The sequence below is a fragment of the Panulirus ornatus genome, chromosome 15 (assembly GCF_036320965.1).
Source record: "Panulirus ornatus isolate Po-2019 chromosome 15, ASM3632096v1, whole genome shotgun sequence".
NCBI classification, from domain to species: domain Eukaryota; kingdom Metazoa; phylum Arthropoda; class Malacostraca; order Decapoda; family Palinuridae; genus Panulirus; species Panulirus ornatus.
Window position 1 is genome coordinate 5434373 of NC_092238.1, and position 22879 is coordinate 5457251.

At 44.3% G+C, this 22879-nt stretch overlaps 1 protein-coding gene across 1 annotated transcript in view; it reads right to left on the reverse strand.

The window, feature by feature from the left end:
* LOC139753711 (neurotrimin-like) overlaps positions 1 to 22879 on the reverse strand; it is a 518149-nt gene that overhangs the window by 114684 nt on the left and 380586 nt on the right. Inside the window, exons 8-9 of the transcript XR_011713754.1 lie at positions 18121 to 18274; positions 13214 to 13343 (exon numbers count right to left, since the gene is read on the reverse strand). The gene's annotated coding sequence lies outside the window, so the exon portion shown is untranslated. The remainder of the gene's footprint in view (positions 1 to 13213; positions 13344 to 18120; positions 18275 to 22879) is intronic.

A 22879-nucleotide genomic window follows, 5' to 3' on the forward strand; every position in this document is an offset into this window, starting at 1 on the left:
CAAATTCTTTGTTACCACTCCACTATAATTCACTTATATATATATATATATATATATATATATATATATATATATATATATATATATATATATATATATATATATATTATATATATATATATATAAACTGGTTTTTTACTCAGTACTTGACTTTTACCACTTCACGAAACGTAAAATCAGGAATTCAGGATTGAATTCAGCGTCGAGCGAGATCCTCTGTTGTGTGAGCCACCATCAAGTATGGAAACTGCACACTTCGACTTGCCCAGCCTGGCAATGCATCACGAGGGAGGGAGGGAGGGAGACGAGGGAGAGGAGGGGAAGGTCAGGTAATGCTAGCCATCAGGGCTACGCGGCTGTGTGGCCAGGTGTGTGGAAGGTATATCCATTACTCCAAATGTCAGGTGTGAGCAAGCATGGTTCCCGGGGGGGAGGAGGAGGAGGCAGGAGGAGGAGGAGGCAGGAGAGTGTTTGGTCGATGCACAGTCAGGTGTGTGGAAGCTGCAGGGATTAGTGGTAATGTCAGGCATCTGCAGAGATTCACGCCCTCTGTTCGCACACCCCTAGTCTCCTGTGAGTGTGTTGTGCGAGTGTGTGTGTGTGTGTGTGTGTGTGTGGGGAGGGACGGGTGTGCAGTTGAGTGTGTATGGGTCAGGCGAGTGCGTGTGAAGCGCGTAAGTGCGAGGGAAAAAAGTGTGGGAGTTGTGAGTGTGGAAGGGGAAAACGTACGGGAAAGGAAAGCGAATGAATATACCGAGTGCGTGGAAAGGTGATGTGTGACAGGGGTAAGTATGGTGGTAGACAGTGAGTAATTCTGAGTAGATGATTCACTGAGGCTGTGAGTACAGGTGCGAAATAGATAGGTGAGTGTGTGAGATAGGTGAGTGTGTGCGAAAGATGAGAGTGTCGAGCTGGTGAGTATGACCGAGATGTGATCATGAGGAACGAATGAGTAAGTGAGGAAGATGAAAACGAAGAAAATCAGCACTATGAAAATCAATGACTTTATAAGCAAGAGTGTGTAAGTGTGTATGACTTAGAATTTTAGATTAATACAAGTCTCTGGGATAAGTATAAGTGCAGATGATAAGAACATATGTAAGTGCTCATCACCTTTTCAAACCACTGAATATTCCCGCCAATATTTGCACCCTGGGCTTGTGGTTCTTCCGGATGACGGTATAAAGTAAAGAAAAAAAAAATACACACGACAAAGTGTGTTTTCCATAAACTCTTCCGATGGCTACGTTATGCAATGATATTAAAGAGACCCCCTGTCATGCCAGACAAATGAGCACTACAACCTAATCCAAAAACACTATCAAACTGCAATGGCTCGAAATAGACTGGTCGCTTCGCACTGCCACGCGATACTCAATTTATTTACCAATTTGGAATAAAACCCCTGGAAATTTAGTGGTGCTGTTCGTGGGGGGGGGGCACCGCCACTTGCTGCGTACGTCGGGAGTTCCCGGGTGATGAATGGTCCTCTCCAGTGGGGACAGCGGAGGGAGGGAGGATGGTATACCCACAGTGGGCAGTGTGGTCTGCAAGCGATGGGCGAGTCGAGGGTCATCCCAGGGAAACCATGGGTTAAAAAAGGCTGGGACATCATCCCCTTGGAAGCCACGGGTGAGCCCTGGGGTCATCACAGGGAACCTATGGGTTAAAGGCTGGGACATCATCCCCTTGGAAGCCACGGAGGAGCCCTGGGGTCATCCCAGGGAAGCCAGGAGTTAAGGGCTGGGACCTTATTCCCTGGGAAGCCACGGGACATCATCATCCACTGAGGAGCCATAGGTGCGCGCTGGGATAATACCTGGTACGAATAGGGGTCAACTCTAGGAAAGACCCCGGGCGAGTGTCCCTTTTCGTCCCTGGCGACTTCAAGCAAAGCGAGAGATGAGCGTACTGAAGGGAAGCTCTTAGATGACCAGGCAAACAAGTGCCCATACGTGGTTCAATGCGCCTCCCGTCCACAGCTTTCCCAGTGTGACATGTCATCTGTCCTCATCAACTGGAGTGGCTAACTCTCTCTCTCTCTCTCTCTCTCTCTCTCTCTCTCTCTCTCTCTCTCTCTCTCTCTCTCTCTCTCTCTCTCACGTGTCACTGGGCACCGTGGAAGGCTGTTCATATGCTACACAAAGTCATATACCATTCTCCATAATGGCTCTAGCATGTCTGGCAGCTGTCAGTGTCCTTTCATATAAGATCAACGTACAAGATCAACATACAAGATCAACATACAAGATCAACATATTAGATCAACATATAAGATCAACACATAAGATCAACACGTCCGTGCATTGTTTGCAAGATCAATAGGTTAGGTTTGCTGTTGGAGGCTATGTAAGATGGGCCATCCAGTTCTCTCTAACTCGAGAGTTCAAGCACATAACTGAACCAAGTCGAGAATGGTCGTGCTATTTATCTCTTCTTCTCTAAATACAGTACGGTTCTAGGTGTAGCCACACACATACACACACACACACACACACACACACACACACACACACAGGGCTGAGTTTAAGCCCTTCCAAAACCCCTGGAAGGAAGTGATGCAGTATCCTGGAAATCCACAATTTCAGGAAGCTATGAACTGGAACGCCATCAGACGTCTATCCTACATTTCCTAAGCTTTACGACGGTCACTTCCTTGTGTGAGGCATCCCTGGACATCGTGCTGAGGACGTTACGCACATGAGGCTTCGTTGAAAACGGTTACGCAAGGAAATAGTTGCGTAAAGAACAGAAATACCGCAGCAGCGAAGCTCAGAGACGTAGAAGATAACACATGTGTCGAGCAACTAAAAATCCCAAATGACATTTAGCAAACATCTTGTCCCTTGTTAAGCAAACATTAGCGTCAAATCAAGTGAAGAATTATCTCACTCACTCTACTGGAAGTAATCGTTATACGTCAGATACGTAATATAACCAGCAACAAACAGAATTATCATTCACAATAACAACAGAAGGGATTTTTTTTTTTTTTTACCCTCCCGAGACCATAATTTTTGTGTTATTTTGCCCGGGTTCAGAGTCCAGAGCCGCCTGCGACCTTGGCAACTGATAATAGGAATACCCACTTCCCTCCCCAATGATATATGAACCTTTGTATTCCCATTTCCTTTTCAGTGCTACTGTTGTGCATACACTGACGCGAGTGTGACTGACGCGTGTGTGCGTGTGAGAGAGAGCGAGAGAGATCACAGCACAGACCTTTATGTGTTCGATAGACGCGTAATTGTACTGTCCTCTCGCTTTTATTCCTCCTCTATTCATCTCTTTCAATATAGACTTTTGAGCAGGATGGCTATCATGGATACGACCGTATGGGTGGACTGCAGTAATGGAGCTTCGAGCTTGGATACAGGTGGTGTTTTGAGTGTGACGGAATTACGTGGGTGCTGAGCCACTACCTGGAGGAGGCCGCGACGAAGGAGAGAGAGAGAGAGAGAGAGAGAGAGAGAGAGAGAGAGAGAGAGAGAGAGAGAGAGAGAGAGAGAGAGAGAGAGAGCGCTGCGCGTGCTGGGTGTTGGTGGGTATCGTCGTCTCGATCAATTTCGGGACCTGGTTGGACTTGACCACCACCCTATCAAACGGCGCCGTTGCTGCCCTCCGTGTAGAAGCACAAATCACAAACAACGCGTATCAATTAATCACATCCTATTGACGCTTCCGACAACCTGTCACGGTGACGTCATAACAAGAGGGACGAAGGCTTGAGGGGGAGAGAGAGAGAGAGAGAGAGAGAGAGAGAGAGAGAGAGAGAGAGAGAGAGAGAGAGAGAGAGAGAGAGACTTATACCTGATCCACGGGATTGAGAATAGAGGGAAGGATGAAGGATAGGTTGGCGAAAGTAATACTTAAGCTCCGTTTCTCGACTGTAAGTACTTGAAGGACAGATATCGAGTGTGGAGAATCTGCCATTTGCCCCTGCGTGGTATACACCCAGAGCGCCGCTTCGAACTGCTGTCACCTCGAAGTTAAAAGAGAAAATATCGAGAGTGGGGTCAAGCGTAGAGGGAATATGGCGCTCCTACGGCGGTAAATAGAAATATCGGCTTCTATTATTGGCTTTTTAATATTGGCTCCTGCAACGAGATGTATGGCGGTCGGAGGAAGACAGCGGGAGAAATTAATGGCTCGGAGCCCTCCCACTAAATTTCAGGTGTTATGTGTCATAAATCATCTTCGAGAGGGGGGGGGAACGCCATCTTTGGGCTCAGAATGATTTAGGCTATGCCCAAGTTTCGGTTGCTTATAAGTTTTTGGTTGGACGTGACTCGGGGTTATGGTTGCTGCATGGCTGAGGCTGTGTCAAAGTTTGGTTGTGTGCTCAGGCATGATTCAGAAAGTGCATGACTTGGGCTACGCGATGATCACGACTTTTGGGGGGAGTTAAGGAGGGGTGGAACTTACTTATGTATGAGTGATTTTCTTTGTGTGTGTAACTTGTGGTGGTGCAAAAATTGAGAAGCGTGTAAGCTTAGGAGTCCACTAACTACTTCGGGTTTTATGGGATACGTTTGCGATAGGGGACTTGGGTATCTGGAATCGTCGTGCTCAAGGATCGAACCATCGTGTTCAAGGGTCGTACCGTCGTGCTCAAATTTCGTGCCGTCGTTCTCAATGATCGTACCGTCGCGCTCAAGGGTTCTACTATCGTGTTCAAGGGTCGTACCGTCGTGCTCAAGGGTCGTACCATCGCGTTCAAGGGTCGTAACGTCGTGCTCAAGAGTCGTACCATCGTGTCCAAGGGTCGTACCGTCGTGCTTAAGGGTCGTACCACTGTGTTCGAGGGTCGTAACGACGTGCTCAAGGGTTCTACCATCGTGTTCAAGGGTCGTACCATCATGCTCAAGGGCCATTCGCAACCAAGGATCGTACAGCCACACTGAACACATCGTTCCGTCGGTAATCATGAAGTCTTAAAATGATTCCACAATGTTCTTTATGTATACCACAGTTCGAGCTGTGGCTACTTTCGATAGTGGCAAACTTTAGCATGACCCCTAGGAGTTACCTGTGCTAACCATCCTCCCCAAATCTATCCTGGTTTGGCCTAACTCAACCTTTCTTCATCCCATATGTAGCCCACGGCGTGGGGGTGTATATATGGGGAGAAAAAAAAAATATATACATATATGTAGCCAGTGAAACTCATAGGCTTTCAACACACATCATGTTTTTCAGAGCGGGATAAAAGTGGGGCTAGAAATTTAGTTGCATTTCGCATAGGGACGATGAGTGAACACTTACATTGGAAAGGATAAAAGAAAAAAAGTGACGTTTTTCTTAAGTGTTAAGTGTTAAGTGCGATGATCTGACCGAGGGAGTAAAAGTGTCGAGCATTTCATTCTCTTTTTTTTCCCTTTTTTTTTTTTTTTTTAGTTACAAGCGAATGTTGAAAACACCATTCACGACATGATGGAAATATAATCAAAATTGGTGTTTGCAGATGGTTGTAGCGATGGATGGTGTCCTGAGTGCAAAAGGGAAAGGGTAACTCGGACGTGTCTGGGGAGTGTAGTATCAAATGGGTGTGAAGTCTAGTGGGATGGTACAGAAGACTAGGAGTGGAGGGTGGTTATTTCTTGACTCTCGGGTTAGTTTGGTGATGGGGTGATCTTTGTGTGTGTGTGTGTGTGTGTGTGTGTGTGTGTGTGTGTGATTTTCTCCTTGCCCCCTACAATACTTAAAAGTATTTACTGACTAAATTTCTTCCTAGAGTCTCATTGTAATCTCACACACATTGCTTGACCCACCACTTAATTTAGATTCCCTGTATGCATTTCTCCAACACTAAATTAAGCCATTAATTTCTTTAGTCACTCGGCCCTGACGAAGTTCTCGTACCATTCTCTTTATCTCATTAATGGAATCTTGTATCTCTCACAGAGAGATGTCTCACAGTTGCTCCGCATCCTTTCCATTATCTGCAAGTCCGAGAAGTATAGTCTAATTAGCTTTACCGGCGCAATTCATTAATTTCCATAATCTAAAAAGATACAAATCAAGAGTGTAATTCACACTGAATCTGATGGTGTTGTGTACGAGTTCTGTTATCTAACTTAACAAGCGACCTCGCAGAAGTGAATTAGATCGTTGCCTATGGTTAACATCAAGTCTTGCAAGTTGTTTAGGTCCATGTAACACCTGCGTATCTCTCAGGGCACGAAATGAAGGCACATTTGTCCCAGTGGTGTTCTGTGGCTCTGAGAGTTTTTTTCTAGGTGGGGGGGGGGGGGGCGCCACAAACGGTAAAGAAACGAAGAGTGTGTGAGGGACTAGTGCTGGAAATGAAATTCCTGAGGACGCTCTGTGGCGTGAGGTGGGATGAGAGCCCAAAGGAATGACAAAGAAGAGGTGTGGCAATCTCTCTGATGGAGAGGACTGACCAGGGTGTGATGAAATACTTCTTACGTACGGAGGAGACGAGCGAAAGATGAAGGCAAAGGGGAGGTGACCAAAAGGAAGATGGAAAGAGATGGAGTGAACGAAGGCTTTAGGAAACAGAAACGTGAGCATTCAAAAGGGCATGATAATGCACGGGATAGAATAAACTGGCCCAATAGGAAGAAGGAAAGAGATGGAGTGAAAGAAGGCTTCAGGAAACAGAAACGTGAGCATTCAAAAGGGCATGATAATGCATGGGATAGAATGAACTGGACAAAAACGGTATATGGGAGGCGACGTTGAGTCATTGGACTGAAAAAAGGGATACGTAGCGGTCACGATGAATCATGGAATGACTCACAGTCTATGGGCCTTGGCTTTTGATAGTAAACCAAACCTTCGGTATACTTACAGTCAGAAATTAAATGTGTACAAATGAGGCCATTTTCCGTTTGTTCCCGACGCTGCCTCGTAACAATTTGGTTAACTAACGTAAGGACACTTACACGTCTGCTGGAGACGGTCAACCGGTGGGCCAAAAACAGCAAAAAACTTGTAACTGTGAGTGGAAGATAAGTGTATATTGAGAGAAGAATAGACGAGTGTATTTATCTAAAAAAAAAAAAAAGAAAAAAAGGGAAAAGGTATCAGAAACTGCAAGTGCTTCAGAAGTATCGGTTGCGAGATAATGTACCAGTGAGGAAGCGAGGCATCCGGTAACTTCGTAACCTAACCCAGTGTTGGGTGTAGGTAAAGTTTGCCACAGCTCTCCCGGGGCCGTTGGCAAAATACGAAGTGCCTTTTAAGATATGGTCCTGCGACCGATTTGTGAGTCTGCGTGGGGTCGAGTCTTGTGTCGTATATGACCCTAATTCTTTCCGAAGTTTTAAGAGCTGTCAGAAATTCCTTGTGGCAAAATGAGATTCTAAAACCATAGTGCTAAAGGATATATATATATATCTTTCTTCTTTTAAACTATCCGCCATTTCCCGCATTAGCGAGGTAGCGTTAAGAACAGAGGACTGCGCCTTTGTGGAATATCCTCACCTGGCCCCTCCTCTGTTCCTTCTTTTGGAAAATTAAAAAAAGAAAAAAAAAAAAAAACGAGAGGGGAGGATTTCCAGCCTCCCGCTCCCTCCCCTTTTAGTCGCCTTCTACGACACGCAGGGAATACGTGGGAAGTATTCTTCATCCCCTATCCCCAGGGATAATATATATATATATATATATATATATATATATATATATATATATATATATATATATATATATATATATCAACGTACATCTTGCTGTTAACTCTTCTATACTGTAATTCCCTTACATTAGACCGAGAACTCAGTCACTTGAAACTTCATTATACCAACGAGCCCTTTAGTATATGAGCCATTAGATCATCTCTTTATTTCGTTAGGGCTTTACGTAAAAAGTAATAAATGGCAGAGTGCCCCCCTCCACTCCACTCATGAACCTCAAGTTACGAAAGAAAACGACGGTTATAAGAATTCCATCATGTGGCTCGTTCTCCTCCTCCTCCTCTTCCTTCGTCTCCTTCCGTAACCAATTTTCCAAGAATTATTCTTCCTGAGTTTTATAGACCCCGAGACCATGACAACTTCTTGGAAGTTTTGACATGACGCCAAGTTCCCCTGCCTTTCGAAACGCTTTCGCTCTGAAACACACGCGCACACACACACACACACACACACAAGGAAGCAGACGAAAGAATGGCCCAATCCACCCACATACACATGTACATACATAAACGCCCACACAAGCACATTCACATACCTATACATTTCAACGTACACATACATATACATACACAGACATATACATATATACACATGTACATATTCATACTTGCTGCCTTCATCCATTCCCGCCGCCACCCCGCCACACATGAAATGGTACCCTCCACCCCCTTTCCCAGCGTGCGCGCGAGGTACCGCTAGGAGAAGACAACGAAGGCCACATTCGTTCAACACTCAGTCTCTAGCTGTCATGTCTAATGTACCGAAACCACAGCATCCTTTCCACATCCAGGCCCCTTAGTAATCCGTTTTCTAATAACTGTAGGCGAATACATAGCTTCTACAACTAACGAGTTAAGCTACAAATACCAAGATTCGACAACTTCTTTGAGTTGTCATATGATGTCTTCTTCTAAAATACTAGATATCGTATACATTCAAATGTGATGGAATGTCTTCCTTCTTTCGTCCTTTTTATTCCTCTTGAAGGCTTTTCAATTTTTATGAGACGGGTCTACGAACAACCAATAAGCCTCAGATTGTGAGATGCTCATTATCCAACCTTACTAAAATGATTACAAAGGAGGACATACGTTCGACCTTCTCACATCAGCTATCAAAAATCAAAAAGAAAAAAAAAATTAAAACGCAATAAAAAAAACAATGTCCTTTTGCAGCGATAGACGAAATAGGTTTTCAGAAACGAATCGCAATAGGGGGTTCATCATGCCAGTGTGACTTAGCTTCGAGATTCTAACTTCGAAGGTGTTCATTTCGATACATCTGGTGCTAGGTCGACGGTGTGAGCGTTCGAGCGGGAATGTTAACGTAATGAGAGGAGGTCTTGAAGGTCCTCGACATCTAAGTGTCTTAAATGACGCCATTAAAGTGATTCCACAACGGCTCTTAACACATGAAGGTCGAGGTAATGACGTAATGATAGTAATTTACTTGTGTGGCTGAGGAGTGAACTAGCTGCTTATGTGTGGCTATTCTAGACGCTAGAAAATAGTTCCCGCCGTTGCAGAGACAACAGTTAAAAGCCAGTGAACGAAGGTAGAAGGGAAAAGTCCTTACAAGGAATTAACATGATGAAAATCACTCTTAAACTGCAATATACGAAGGTTACTTCATGACACCAGGTCTGGGCTACTGCCGGACTGTCGCTATACTACAACCTGTGAGTTTTCATCCTCCATTAAACTCGTGGTCCTTCGTGTGTTCACAGCAGCTTAATTCCCCGCCTCTCTCGTGAGCTATGATGGAGGCTGTGGAGGATGTCTTGTAATTGAATACTACAGTTGTCTTTATAACTGGGCTTCGAACCCTCACCTAAATTTTCTTCTTTTAACAAAGCGAGTTGTGCCATCTCTTCCCAGGTTAAGTGGACTGCGCCAGCACCTGGCCTAAGTAAGTGGACAACTTCCTATCTTGTTTCAGTAAAATGATTCCTTCTTTCCCTACTTCTCCGAGTGAACCACACCCTTTCCTCCCTCACTCCTGGAACCACACCCTCCTCTGCTTCACTCATAGACCACGCCCACCTGTACCTCATTAATGGGCAACACCTAACTCTGCCTCACTCAAGGACTACACCCGCCATATATCATACCCACTTGTACGTCACTCATAAACCACACCCAGCAGTGCCTCATCCATGAACCACACCCACTTATACCTCAATCATGTACTCGAACCTATCACTACTTCACCTACCGGACTGCACTCTGACTCACTATACCAATGAGGCGCTTCCCTTGCAACCCCATGAGGCAGTCGACATCCTCTGCCCCTTACTGTATGCCACACTGAGCGAACCTCACTATCCATACTACACAGAGTAGAACACCTCTTCCTCTGTTTCATCAAACACACATATACACCACACACATAAACCATACTCGTCTCTTAACCTTATCAAGGAGACCACACTTCCCTTGGTTTTTTGAGGACGTTATCCAAACCCTTGTCATGTCATTGTGTAGACCCCGAGTCATACAGTTGCCTACATTCTCCATCACCTCATTGGCTGCAACATGTCATCCCCTGCGACAGTCAATGGGCCAGATCTATCCTCTCAGATCTGGGTGGGTCACAATCTCTTCCGCAATACAAAGTGGGCCACATCTTTCCTTGGCTTCACTAATTGCACTACGTCCCTCCCTCCCTCCCTCACTGTGTGGGACACACACACAAAACCCCCTCACCTCACTATGCGAACCACACCCTTCCTTACTTTACGTAGCGCACCTCATTCAGTGATACGTCACGACAAAGAAAAAAAGACAAAAAAAATTTCGCATTTCCTGCTTCAGTATTTAGACCAAAGACTTTCACATATTCCAAGAAGGGAGGCCAGAATTTCCTCACTTCGCTACCCTCTCCTCTTCCTCTCAACAACTGACCAAATATGAAACCACCACGTTTCTCCACCTCATAATGGCACTTACACCACCTCGTTCACAGTACCATTCCGAAAGAACAATCTACCATGACAATTCTCAGTCTATCTTGTGTCGTCAATGATCTACCTTCGTAATGGGAAGAGATTAATGGCTTCGAGAAGCAATATTCTCGAAGCGAAGGAAATCTGGTCCTATGTGAAATGTGACGCGTGATCCACCATGCTGGTGGAGCAGATAATGTCGTCGCGTCCAGCGATAATTTCTCGTAATCTCTGACAAATTCCAGTTTTATGATGATGAACTCTTGGTCTACGAGTCGTATTCTACATAATGAAGATCCGGTCAGAGGCAGAGAAATAAGAATCACATGTAGGGATCATAAAATACAATAAGATACAATAAAATCTCTACCTGGGGGGGGGAGGTTTAGAACACCACCCGCTGTACTTTATATAATGACTTCAGAGCTCTTACGCTGGATCAGCGTGTTTCATGAAGCCAAAAAGGTTTTAAGACTGTTTCATGACAAACAAATGTTGTCATTCAGAGGTTTTTTTGGACGTAAACAATCAGGCTAACACATCTCTCAAGCTACTGGGGAAAAAAAAAAAAGAAAATCGTAAAATAATCTTCGTTTGGGCTGAATAAATGCAAATAGATATCAGCCATTTATGACACGATTATCTATCATCTTGATAATTCACTTATATTGATCTCGGGGTCATGACTGTATCGCTCAAATGGTGTTTTTAAGTCTGCAGGTTTTCCAGTGATGTTAGTTCAAGTACGCATTCGATACGAAGGTTTTGATACGAGGGTATCAAAGACGATTTAATTGTTACAGAGAAAAAAAGAAATAGGAGTTTCCTCATACGGTCTTACATTGTTTATATATATATATATATATATATATATATATATATATATATATATATATATATATATATATATATATATATCCCCCCCCCCCCCCGCTAGGAATTCCAACACGCCTTAAATAGCGGCCGGGAATGGCCAGGCTAAATTGAGGCAACGAAATTTGTGTGTAGGGCTGTTGAACTGTTCGACCCCTCCTTCCCTCCCTCCCTTAACAAGCCACCAGCGGGAGCTAATTGGGGTCGTGGGAGGAATAAGTCGTGAATTTTAAGGTCGCGCGCGAGGAAGACAAAAAAAAAAAAAAAAAAAAAAAAAAGAGAAAAAAAAAGATGACTTTGGGGACTTCTGCCTTGAATAAGGGCAAAGAGCTCTCGCTGCTCCTGGAGGCCCGCCGTGGTCAACAACTCCACCATAGATATCGGTAAAAAAAGAGGGGGGGGGAGAGGAGAGGGGGAGGAGGAGGAGGAGAGGAAGGGAGGAGAGGGGGAAGGGAGGAGAAGGGAGGGGAAACTCGTGTGATAAAAGAAAAGAACAATAAACGCCCCCTAGCGAGGGGCCCCCTCCTCCCTTCCCCGCGCCCCCCCCCAATGTCTAGGGTCACTTTCACACACACACACACACACACACGGAGGAAACTGAACGAAACTGTAAAATGAATAACATGGTGTCTTAGAGACATAATCACTACGATGATTCATGGACAGGTAGACGAAAAAAAAAACCTCCATAAAAGTACATATTATACAGGCTAAGGTTTAAGTGTCAGTAAACAAGGAGATTGACGTAGAGAAAACTACACTAAGTGGAGGGAACACTAAGTGGAGGGAACACTAAGTGGAGGGAACACTCAGTGGAGGTAACACTAAGTGGAGGGAACACTAAGTGGAGGGAACACTAAGTGGAGGGAACACTATGTGGAGGGAACACTATGTGGAGGGAACACTATGTGGAGGGAACACTATGTGGAGGGAAGGGTCACAGCTGTATAAGCTTTAGATACCCAGTGGGCGTCACAAGATCGAGAAAGATCACACCACTAGGAGATTAATTGACGTAAATCACCGATCCTTTTGTGGACTGGATGTGAGGCATACACCATAAGAGGGTATGTCCCTAGTTAGATGACTAATAAGCTATCGATTTGCCACACGCAGTTTTCTACGACGAGAGAAAAAACGGGGAGAGAATTGGCAGTTATCGTAATCAAGACGTAAGGGAACGACCTGTTATATGGTTACGTTTTATTGTGGACTGATCTTGCCGGGAGGTATGTACTTAGGCTGGCTAAGAAACAATGGTTTCAGGGTTCAGACCGGATGAGTCTATCCCACTCACTCAAGTCTTTCGGAGTTTCGAAGCGCTTCACGCTAAACATGTTTACATCTTTTTATGATTTTATGATTCATTCTCAGTACGGTAAAAACAGCTATTGTTTTTCCGCTAAAATGATCACGGATATCTCATCTAAAGTTACTTTTGGGTAGATATCTAATGAAAAAAAGTCGATATGGATTCACGAAGTGATAAAAAACATATAAAAAAAACATCTATCTAACACTCATGTAAAAAAGAAATGAGTATAGCTTTTGTATAATCTAAGAAAACATAACAAAATTCAAAACTAAAAAAAAAAAAACTCACTAGAATTCATGCATAAATGAAAATAAGTAATGTGGAAACAACTCCACCTACCTGAAACCTGGAGTCTCGAAGCCTCGTTCAGTGATTCACTGTCCGAGTGAAGCAGTTGTCTAATTCATACGAAAAATGGCTTACCTTGTTCAAGGTCATCCGGCACCCTCGTGAGAACTTGTTTATCCAAATGGATGGCAACGTCTATGGCTCCTGGTCTCCGTTTCCTGCCCCATTGTGATGGGCGCCTTTGTGATCCTTATGGCACCAAGAACTGAAAGTTTAGTTTTACACTTTTTAAACGTCTGTTTACAACGGATGAAAATGATTTATGATTGTTGAATATTGTTCTTATATTCACTGGTATGTAAATTCTACAACGGAATACTAGGGAACACTCCGTAAAAAGAATGTAAATTTAACAACAGACCATTGAGGTAACTGTGTAAAAGAATGTAAATTCCACAACCGAACACCGAGGTAACTGTGTAAAAGAATGTAAATTCCATGACAGCACACTGAGGCAACTGTGTAAAAGAATGTAAATTCCACAACAGCACACAGAGGTAACTGTGTAAAAGAATGTAAATTCCACAACAGCACACTGAGATAGCTGTGTAAAAGAATGTAAATTCCACAGCGGAACACCGAGGTAACTGTGTAAAAGAATATAAATTCCACAACAGCACACTGAGGTAACACTGCGTAAAAGAATGTAAATTTCACAACAGCGCACGGAGGTAACACTGCGTAAAAGAATGTAAATTTCACAACGGTACATTGAGGTAACACTGCGTAAAAGAATGTAAATTCCACAATTGAACACTGAGGAAACACGGCGTAAAAAAAAAATAAAGAAAACCGGGCGTAAGAAGGCAATTGTACAGACACAAGCACCCTGGCTACATCCGTACGACGCCAGAGGCTTGGGTAGACTGAATGCTATCATGCATAGAAGAATGTATTTAAGACGTGCAACTATTGTAGATATCCTGTTAGTATTGAGGAGACGTCTAAAGCTGCCACTAACGCCATCTGAAGGGTGAAGTCCGAACTTGTCAAAGAGAACGGTCAGACTACTTCTTGATCGACACATCACAGAAAACGTGATTCATGAGTAACTACTCCATGGATTAATAGACCCTCAGAAATTTGTTTAATTTTTGGTCGCGTTTGTTTGAGTATGTGTGAGATCTTTAATAGTTACGGCAACCATTAACTCAACCCATTGGAATCTTTTGGAAATCGATGAATCTTTCGATGAATTAGTGTAATTCTACCATTTTTTTTTTCTTCTTAATTCTGCAAAAAGGAACATTTCTTCCATAAACCCGTGTCATATGTGCCGCCACCGTTTTCTTCGAATACGAACTGTCGACCATTTTCTTTACCCAAAGAGCCAGAACACAATGTCAACAGAACAGACGAGGAGGAGGAGGAGGAGCTGACGATTGTCGTGGCGCTATCTGTCCGTCATGACGTATGCAGATTACCTTGGGGGAGAGAGAGAGAGAGAGAGAGAGAGAGAGAGAGAGAGAGAGAGAGAGAGAGAGAGAGAGAGAGAGAGAGAGAGAGGCCTCGACCCACATGGTGACTCACGGTCCTATCAATATTCATGATGTATTCAGGATATTCAGAGACCAATGCGTATCCCAAACATGAAACTAATCAAAAGTGGCCATTACTATAATCACTCACACACTATCATCAAATAAATGATAAAATATAAATGGTTGAGCAGGAGTATCAACGAACAACATCATGTGGTCTCTCAGATGATCCATCTATCTATGGTGCTACGCATTTCGCAGGAGGATTCAGACAATGAGAAGAAAACTGGACCTCCAGAAGCAAACAGATCAATTAATCAGGCTTGGAAAAATATAATTTGAACCCTAGCAATATACAGAACTTCATCGTTCACAAACTGTTTAATGTAATCATACTTAATGGCAAAAGTAATTATATAATTTCGAATATAATCTGGTTCAAACAAGATTTACTTACTAATCATACTTATTGACAATAGTAACTATATAATCTTGAATATAATCTGGCCCAAACAAGATATACTTACTAATCATACTTATTCTCAAAAGTAACTATATAATCTTGAATATAATCTGGCCCAAACAAGATACACTTACTAATTATACTTATTCACAAAAGTAACTATATGATCTTGAATATAATCCGGCTCAAACAAGATACACTTACTAATTATACTTCTGAACAAAAGTAACTCTATACCTTTCAATGTAAACTGGCTCAAGATGCTGTGGGGGGTGGGTGAGAGATGACACACAGGAGAAGAAAATAATCACGACAAAGATAAAGGATTTTTCTTTGTGGGTAAGAAGCAATAGGGAATCATTTTTCTCGGCCGGGCAAAGTAAATTACGAAACATTTTCCCCCGACACACACACACAATAGCACTCATCCCTCTCCTTTTATCTCCGGTCCTGCCTGAAGAGGCTGTGCTGCAAGAAGAGCAAGGAGAGAGAGAGAGAGAGAGAGAGAGAGAGAGAGAGAGAGAGAGAGAGAGAGAGAGAGAGAGAGAGAGAGAGACCTACCAAAGTATCTACCACACCTTCGACGTCATTTTGCTCACCTCCTCACGTCTTGCTTGATGGACAGGATGAACGTCCCTACTGATCTCTGTTGTAACGCCCTTTTTCCCATCGTCCTCTCCTCTGGTTTCCTCTGGGACTGACTTCAACCATGTAGCAAGTTTTCTTTTAAATGTCTCTTTAGTTTTCTTCCGCGCATGTTTCTCTTGTCTCCTGGCGGCAAACTGGTTAGTCTTTTTTGCAGTCTTGCACATAATTCTTAGATCTTTACTTGGAATTTGGCTTCAGGTATTTATCATCGTATTCTTGCAGACGCAGTCAATCTTTTTTGCTTTATTCAGATGTTTTTAAGTACATAACATAGTCCTTCATCCCTTATAAGCATTGGCATTGGTAGTTGATGATGTATATTTCTTTTCTCTTTACTTTTGCAAAGCCCGCGTTCTTGTAGCCTCTCATGAGAGTTCATATGTTCCATTCCCTCGATTCTGCTCGTCAGATGTTTCTGATAACTCTCGAAAATTGTTGATATCATCAGCTCGTTTTGTGGCCATACGGCACAGCAGTATTCAATCTTGGCTTCTCATGTATACATATGACAAAGGAGTATTCAGCTGTCATTGTTTCCTCAATAGCGTTCGTTAAGTTGTCACCAACTGTTTTCTTTCTCTCCCCACTCGTTAGTAATCTTTTGTTCTTTCTCCATCATATTTCATTCATCCAGCGGTTTCTTTGTCTTAGGATATTCTGTTTTTGCATTATATTTCCTTTTAGTTGGCTTACCCCACACATTATCTGTCGTATTTTGTCACACAATATTCGTGTATCTTCCTCCATATTCCTATCATTGAATATTACACTCTAGTCTCTAATTGACGTAGGTCCAATCTATTTTCTTGTGGTGAAACTTGACACCGCTCAACTCGCTGTCATGTTTAGGTTTTGAACAGCGTTCACACACCGTCTTTCCACATTGTAAGCCAAAGCCACTGCCATGATCCTGTGATCTGCTAAGCTCACATCATTCATTCCAATATCTAAGACTAGGTCTATCGTGTGGGTCCCTCTTCTCGGTCTGTGATTAATCTGTACAAGGTAGACTGACAAAGATTAGAAAAACCTAAGGAATAATTCTCTTTCATCCGCTGACATACCATTCTTTGGTATGTGTATGTATTTACATCCGACATTCTGGACTTCTTCCTTGCCATCAAATCAGAGGATTTGACCTTGCACAATTCATCCATTTTTGTCAATAATTCTTTCCAGCTTCAATTTTCGATGGTCGGCATGAAACAGATCACCTTGGTCATGGCTGGGAGTGAGTGTCTTCTACGTTTGATTCACATGTAGTGTAGCTTATCATCACGACCTGGCTTCCTTCTATCTTACTAAGGACATATGTTGATACAACATTGCCCTGTCGGATCGTCAGCTCCGCCTCCTGCGAAAGTTTCAAAGCCTTCCGCTCGCTCTTTGATCTTCTCGTGTGATCCAATTTCCTCCCATGTTGATCAGGAACGTGTTGTTGTTGTTGTTTTTTTGTGGAGAGAGAGAGAGAGAGAGAGAGAGAGAGAGAGAGAGAGAGAGAGAGAGAGAGAGAGAGAGAGAGAGAGAGAGTCAAAGTCGTCAATACGACTTGCAATTTACTTACGATGGCTCCCAGTCGAACCCACTTACGCACACACACACACACACACACACATACTGCATTAACAAGCGCTGTTTTTAACTCTTATACCATGTTATATATATATATATATATATATATATATATATATATATATATATATATATATATATATATATATATATATATTTGATTGCCAAATCTCAGGCAGGTGCCTTCTCCTTGGGTCGCATTGTATCCTTGCAATACCTCGGCTGGGCGACACATTCCAATGGCGGGGCATTCACGGTGGCGAGTTATGCCTCCGCCGCAACACAATGCCGAATTTACGGCCTCGTCCGTTACCGGGGCTCGCTCATAAAGTCTGGATCCCGTGTAATACCCTTCTTATATATGAACAATCTCTCCATCACCCGCCGGCCTTACGGTATTGATAGGTAATCGGATTCATTTCTTAGCCTTTTTTTTCCGCCAAGGGAGAGCTATTAAGTATATATATATATATATATATATATATATATATATATATATATATATATATATATATATATATACACACACACACACACACGTGTGTTTGTGTAATTACCCATTTTCACAGGATAAGGAGTTTTGGACTCAATGGGGCCTGCCTCTCTCTTGAAACATATCAGCTAGCTTTCAGCTTCTTAGACTCACATATGCTGCCCACATTCATGAGTTCATCATTCATCGTGTGTGTGTGTGTGTGTGTGTGTGTGTGTGTGTGTGTTCCACATGGTCAGTGTGACTGATCACTGCACACAAGACCCCCAAACCTCGGTGCACACACGTGTGACTGACGTGGTAATTATCATTACCTTCAACTTACCTCTCACATCCCACCAACCCACGAAGATCTGGCAGCCATTTGCTCCCTGATCATCGACCGTAGGGATCTGCCAAGACCCAAACACCTGGTTCTGGACCCGGACCTGGCGACCGTATATCCTGGTATGATGGAGTGAGATTCCAGAAGCGATCATCTGGAAACAAGAGAACAAGGCCGTTAGTCCAGACTGGTCGACCCACTGGTCGACTAAGGACACGAAGCTGTAATGGTTCAGTGTGTAGGGACAGAGTTCCAGACGCACTGTGTGGTGGCGTATGTGTGTGAAGGTCCGGTGTCGACCATGTTCCAGCGGTCCAGTGGTGCAGAATGAGGGTCCTTTGGTTCAATGTATGATCATCGGATCATCCAAAGTTATCTTTCGTCAAAGATAAGGATCCACTGATCCAAGGCAGAACATCTGAATGGTCCAGTACGTCTGGGTGAAACAGACGAGTCTTTTGGCTGTGGGGAAACAGACTATCAAGTCTGTATCTGGGGGAGACAGACGTCAACCAGTCGTGTGTGGGGAGCGGCGGCTCAAGTAGTGGCTTAGGGAGAGGGAGTTGAGTCGACCGGTGCAAGTGTGGAGGAGCAGGAGTGAGCAGCGGGAGGAAGGAGGGTCGGGGAGGTGGTCGGAGCACAGAGGCCGGGACAGGATTCCTAAATCAGGTTGTATCGGAAACCTATGGGAGGGTGGAGGGTGCAGGTGGACCAGCTCTGAGGTTAATGGTCACTCACTCACCCGGGAAAAGGAAACACATCAGGTATTGAACGACGGAGAATGAGAGGCTGGCTTGTTTTCTTTCCTTGGTACCGATGGTAACGCCTTTAAAGTCTTTCCATCTATATTGGCTTTGGAGATCGTGTCCATCCGTTATACGCTCACGAAAAAAAAAAGGGAGAGAATATCGTTTAGAATTTCTCTTCCTTCTCAGCTCTGGTATTTCCCGGACGTGAATCGTTGTCCAAATTCTGCACGTAAAGAAATATATTACGACGTATGCACGCCATGACTTCGGGCAAAACTCCCTTTTATCTGGCCCTTAAACTGAAACAACAAAAATTGTGGGAGACATTTACATGCAAAGTATTCTAAACGACAAAGGGCTATGCACAGCGGGTGTGTTCACGAAGGGAGACAGAATACAGAAGGAGATGCGAACCGGAGCCGCGGCTCCCTCCCTACCCAAGAGCATAGCGTGAGATTATACAGTGAGGTGGTTCAACCAAATACGACCCGCGCTTGAGTGAGTCCCTTCTAACCCACTTGCATACGTCCTGTTCTCCAACCACCACCAGCAAGCCTTTTAACTCGACCCTCAGCCACCCCATTTACCAGCTCCCACCGCGTTATGCAGTATTTGCACATTATTATTCCTTCCCTCCCTCTTCCTCCTCCGCCACCTCCTTCTTCCAACCCAACCCTCTTCTCGTAGTCAGCACCAGCACATGTCTCCATTACCTGTCGCAACTTATGATGACGAACAACGGTCATGTATCAACCATAACTACCATCCATCACCGACCTAATGACACCTAATCATGGTTCACCGATACTCAACAACACCTGAGGCCATTCAGCAACACTTTACACTACTTGAAATCTCTCACCACAACTTTCACAAACAGCCAAGTTACCACACTTAGTGCCATTTGGTCCTCTAGTACATCTTTCACGACCATCCTCCACACTTACCACAACCCAGCATAATACAACACCCAAAACCTACCCCGTCTAAAGCCTCATCCACAATCACTCTCCACCAGCAGCCAACACTCACTCAGCACACCACTCCACCACACCCAGCCCACTCCCTCCTCCTAAACCATCAGCACCACCGCTTCGCAACCACATTCTCAACCACTCATCCAACCACCCCCAAACGATTGAAGAGCCCTTCCTCCCTCCCTACCTCCTTCTTTAAACCATTACGATCTATCTCAGGATGATGCGTCGGTATCCCTCACGATATCTGCATATATGAGACGATCTTCTCGGAATCCTGTTCCTGGAAGAGCGTTCCATTCCAGGGCGTAAGAGAATGCATCTCCGGAGATTCTGGCTCGATGTCCCTCCTCGCTGCGCCAATTTGAAGCACCCGGAGCCTCAGCGGTCGAAGCAGTCAAGCCAGTGCTCTTTAAAAATTCCTTCTCGCTGATGTAATGATTATATCTGTTCAGCTTAAAAACGTCTTTCTCTTTTATGACGACGGTACAATTCTGAATCCAAAATGTAGATCACGTACTTATGTTAACACTGATGACATTACGATACATGAAGTACAGCAGTAGCAGGGACACGTCCCCCGCGGTGATTCATCACTGAAGAGGTGCAAGTCGTAATGATGAGATAGATCCGACGATCGATAATTTTAGTCTGTCATGAGCTGCCGTCATTCAGTGATCAGCGGTTGTCAGTCATCATTTAGCCGCGTGAGGAGGGGAACGGCAGTGCCTCGTCCTCCCACGTATACTGCGTCAGGATGACTTCATCTCGGCTCTTGGATGGTCGTGATGATGTGTTTATAGGCCAGAGGTTCGTCCGTGGGATCGTCTCTATCCATAGGGAGAGAGACACACACACGACCCCTTCATCCTCATCACGAGATGGATAGGCGACGACTGTGTGATACCAGAGGGAGAAAACACAGCCCAGAAGGATATCAGTCTATCAAGGGAATGATGTTATATCATCAGATGGAAGAGTTGAGTGGTCAGCTGTGGTATGAGGCAGGATCGGTAGCCCCCAAAGGGCAGCTTTTCCAGGAGTTCCTCCCCAGTTCCAGGTGGCGGGAGACAAAGCTATGAATATTTTCCTTGACTGCTTTCTAAAAACTGGAGGTACAAGCTTTTTTTTTCTAGAACTGGGAATTTTGGGAGGGTTTCATTAGAGTTTTTTCTTTCTCTCTCTCTCTCAGGAATGGAGCGATCAAGAGAAGACTCGGAAGTTAGGAAAGAAACGTAGGAGAGATGACTATTAAGGGCTCCGGCCATCAGCCGAGAACCTCCATTCCAAATGACGGTCCTGCAAGTCGTAATTGTGACTCTTATCTTGAGCATACGCTCTCCCGCAGTCGACCCACCCACCCTTGGCCAGTGTCCTCGACACGTTGAACATCTGGCTCGTTTGACACGTTGAGCATCTGGCTCGTTTGACACGCTGAGCATCTGGCTCGTTTGACACGTTGAGCATCTGGCTCGTTTGACACGTTGAGCATTTGGCTCGTTTGACACGTTGAGCATCTGGCTCGTTTGACACGTTGAGCATCTGGCTCGTTTGAAACGCTGAGCATCTGGCTCGTTTGATACGTTGAGCATCTGGCTCGTTTGACACGTTGAGCATCTGGCTCGTTTGACACGTTGAGCATCTGGCTCGTTTGACACGCTGAGCATCTGGCTCGTTTGACACGTTGAGCATCTGGCTCGTTTGACACGCAGAGCATCTGGCTCGTTTGACACGTTGAGCATCTGGCTCGTTTGACACGTTGAGCCTCTGGCTCGTTTGATACGTTGAGCATCTGGCTCGTTTGACACGTTGAGCATCTGGCTCGTTTGACACGTTGAGCATCTGGCTCGTTTGACACACTGAGCATCTGCCTCGTTTGACACGTTGAGCATCTGGCTCGTTTGACACGTTGAGTATCTGGCTCGTTTGACACGATGAGCACCTGGCTCGTTTGACACGTTGAGCATCTGGCTCGTTTGACACGCCGAGCACCTGGTTCGTGCGTGCGTGGTACCGAACCGCAATCTTTTTTTCAACGTATATTTTTCTTCCCTTCTTTCTCTAAGTTGTTTGATCGAAGCAAGACTTGACAGGGCATCATCAGAGCCTCCTAGGAAGTGTTCCCAGGAGGCTGCAGGAAAGACTAGGGATGCTAGTGATGAGTCTAGGTGATTAGTACTGGGGTCAAGAAGCTGGTGATTCGCGGAAGGTCTAGAAGGAAGAAGAGAGGAAGAAGAGAAGTTGTATATTCATGCGAGGAGAGTCAAATGACGCTTAAATGAGACTAGAATAGCGAATATTATATACCATACAGTCAACCATAATTATCTCCCAAGATTATCATGCAAGGACAACAGGTAGGTTGAGGGTAAACCAGTTAAATTACTCTAATAGCAATGGAGAGTAATGACCAAAAGACGATAGCAGGAAGAACGAAAGAATCTATCTCGAAATGTAGATGTCAAGCCACAGGCATACGTCATGTAATACGTCATGAACTAAAGTGGAATTCAGCCATGACGTATGTCATGAAAAGGAGGGGAAGGCCCCTCCTTGTTATTGATGTCTGAGGTGACTCAACCGCTGAGGGGAAACATGATCACTTCTGGCATGCAGTTTTCAAGGCTAAAACAACAACTTAATTAGACTGTTTTTTTGTCTCAGCTTTCCGTCAGTGGGGGATTGATATCATGTGGAGTGTAGGTAAGGTGGCGGGGGATATGCTGTGATCTTGTCAGCAAAGTTTTTGTCGTACTTACGTCATCCTCGTATTTCACACACACACACACACACAAGAAAAAAAATACACCTACGAGCAATCGTTTGGACAACCTTTAGCAAGTGGCATTAAAGGTATGTAAGAGAGAGAGAGAGAGAGAGAGAGAGAGAGAGAGAGAGAGAGAGAGAGAGAGAGAGAGAGAGTAAAATCTTTACTGGAAGGAACAGAATGCTTCCCAGATGAGATGGCTGAGCCATGTCCAACCAATGGACCCCAACAGACCTTCAAAGTGGATATCGGTTGCCAAGCGAACC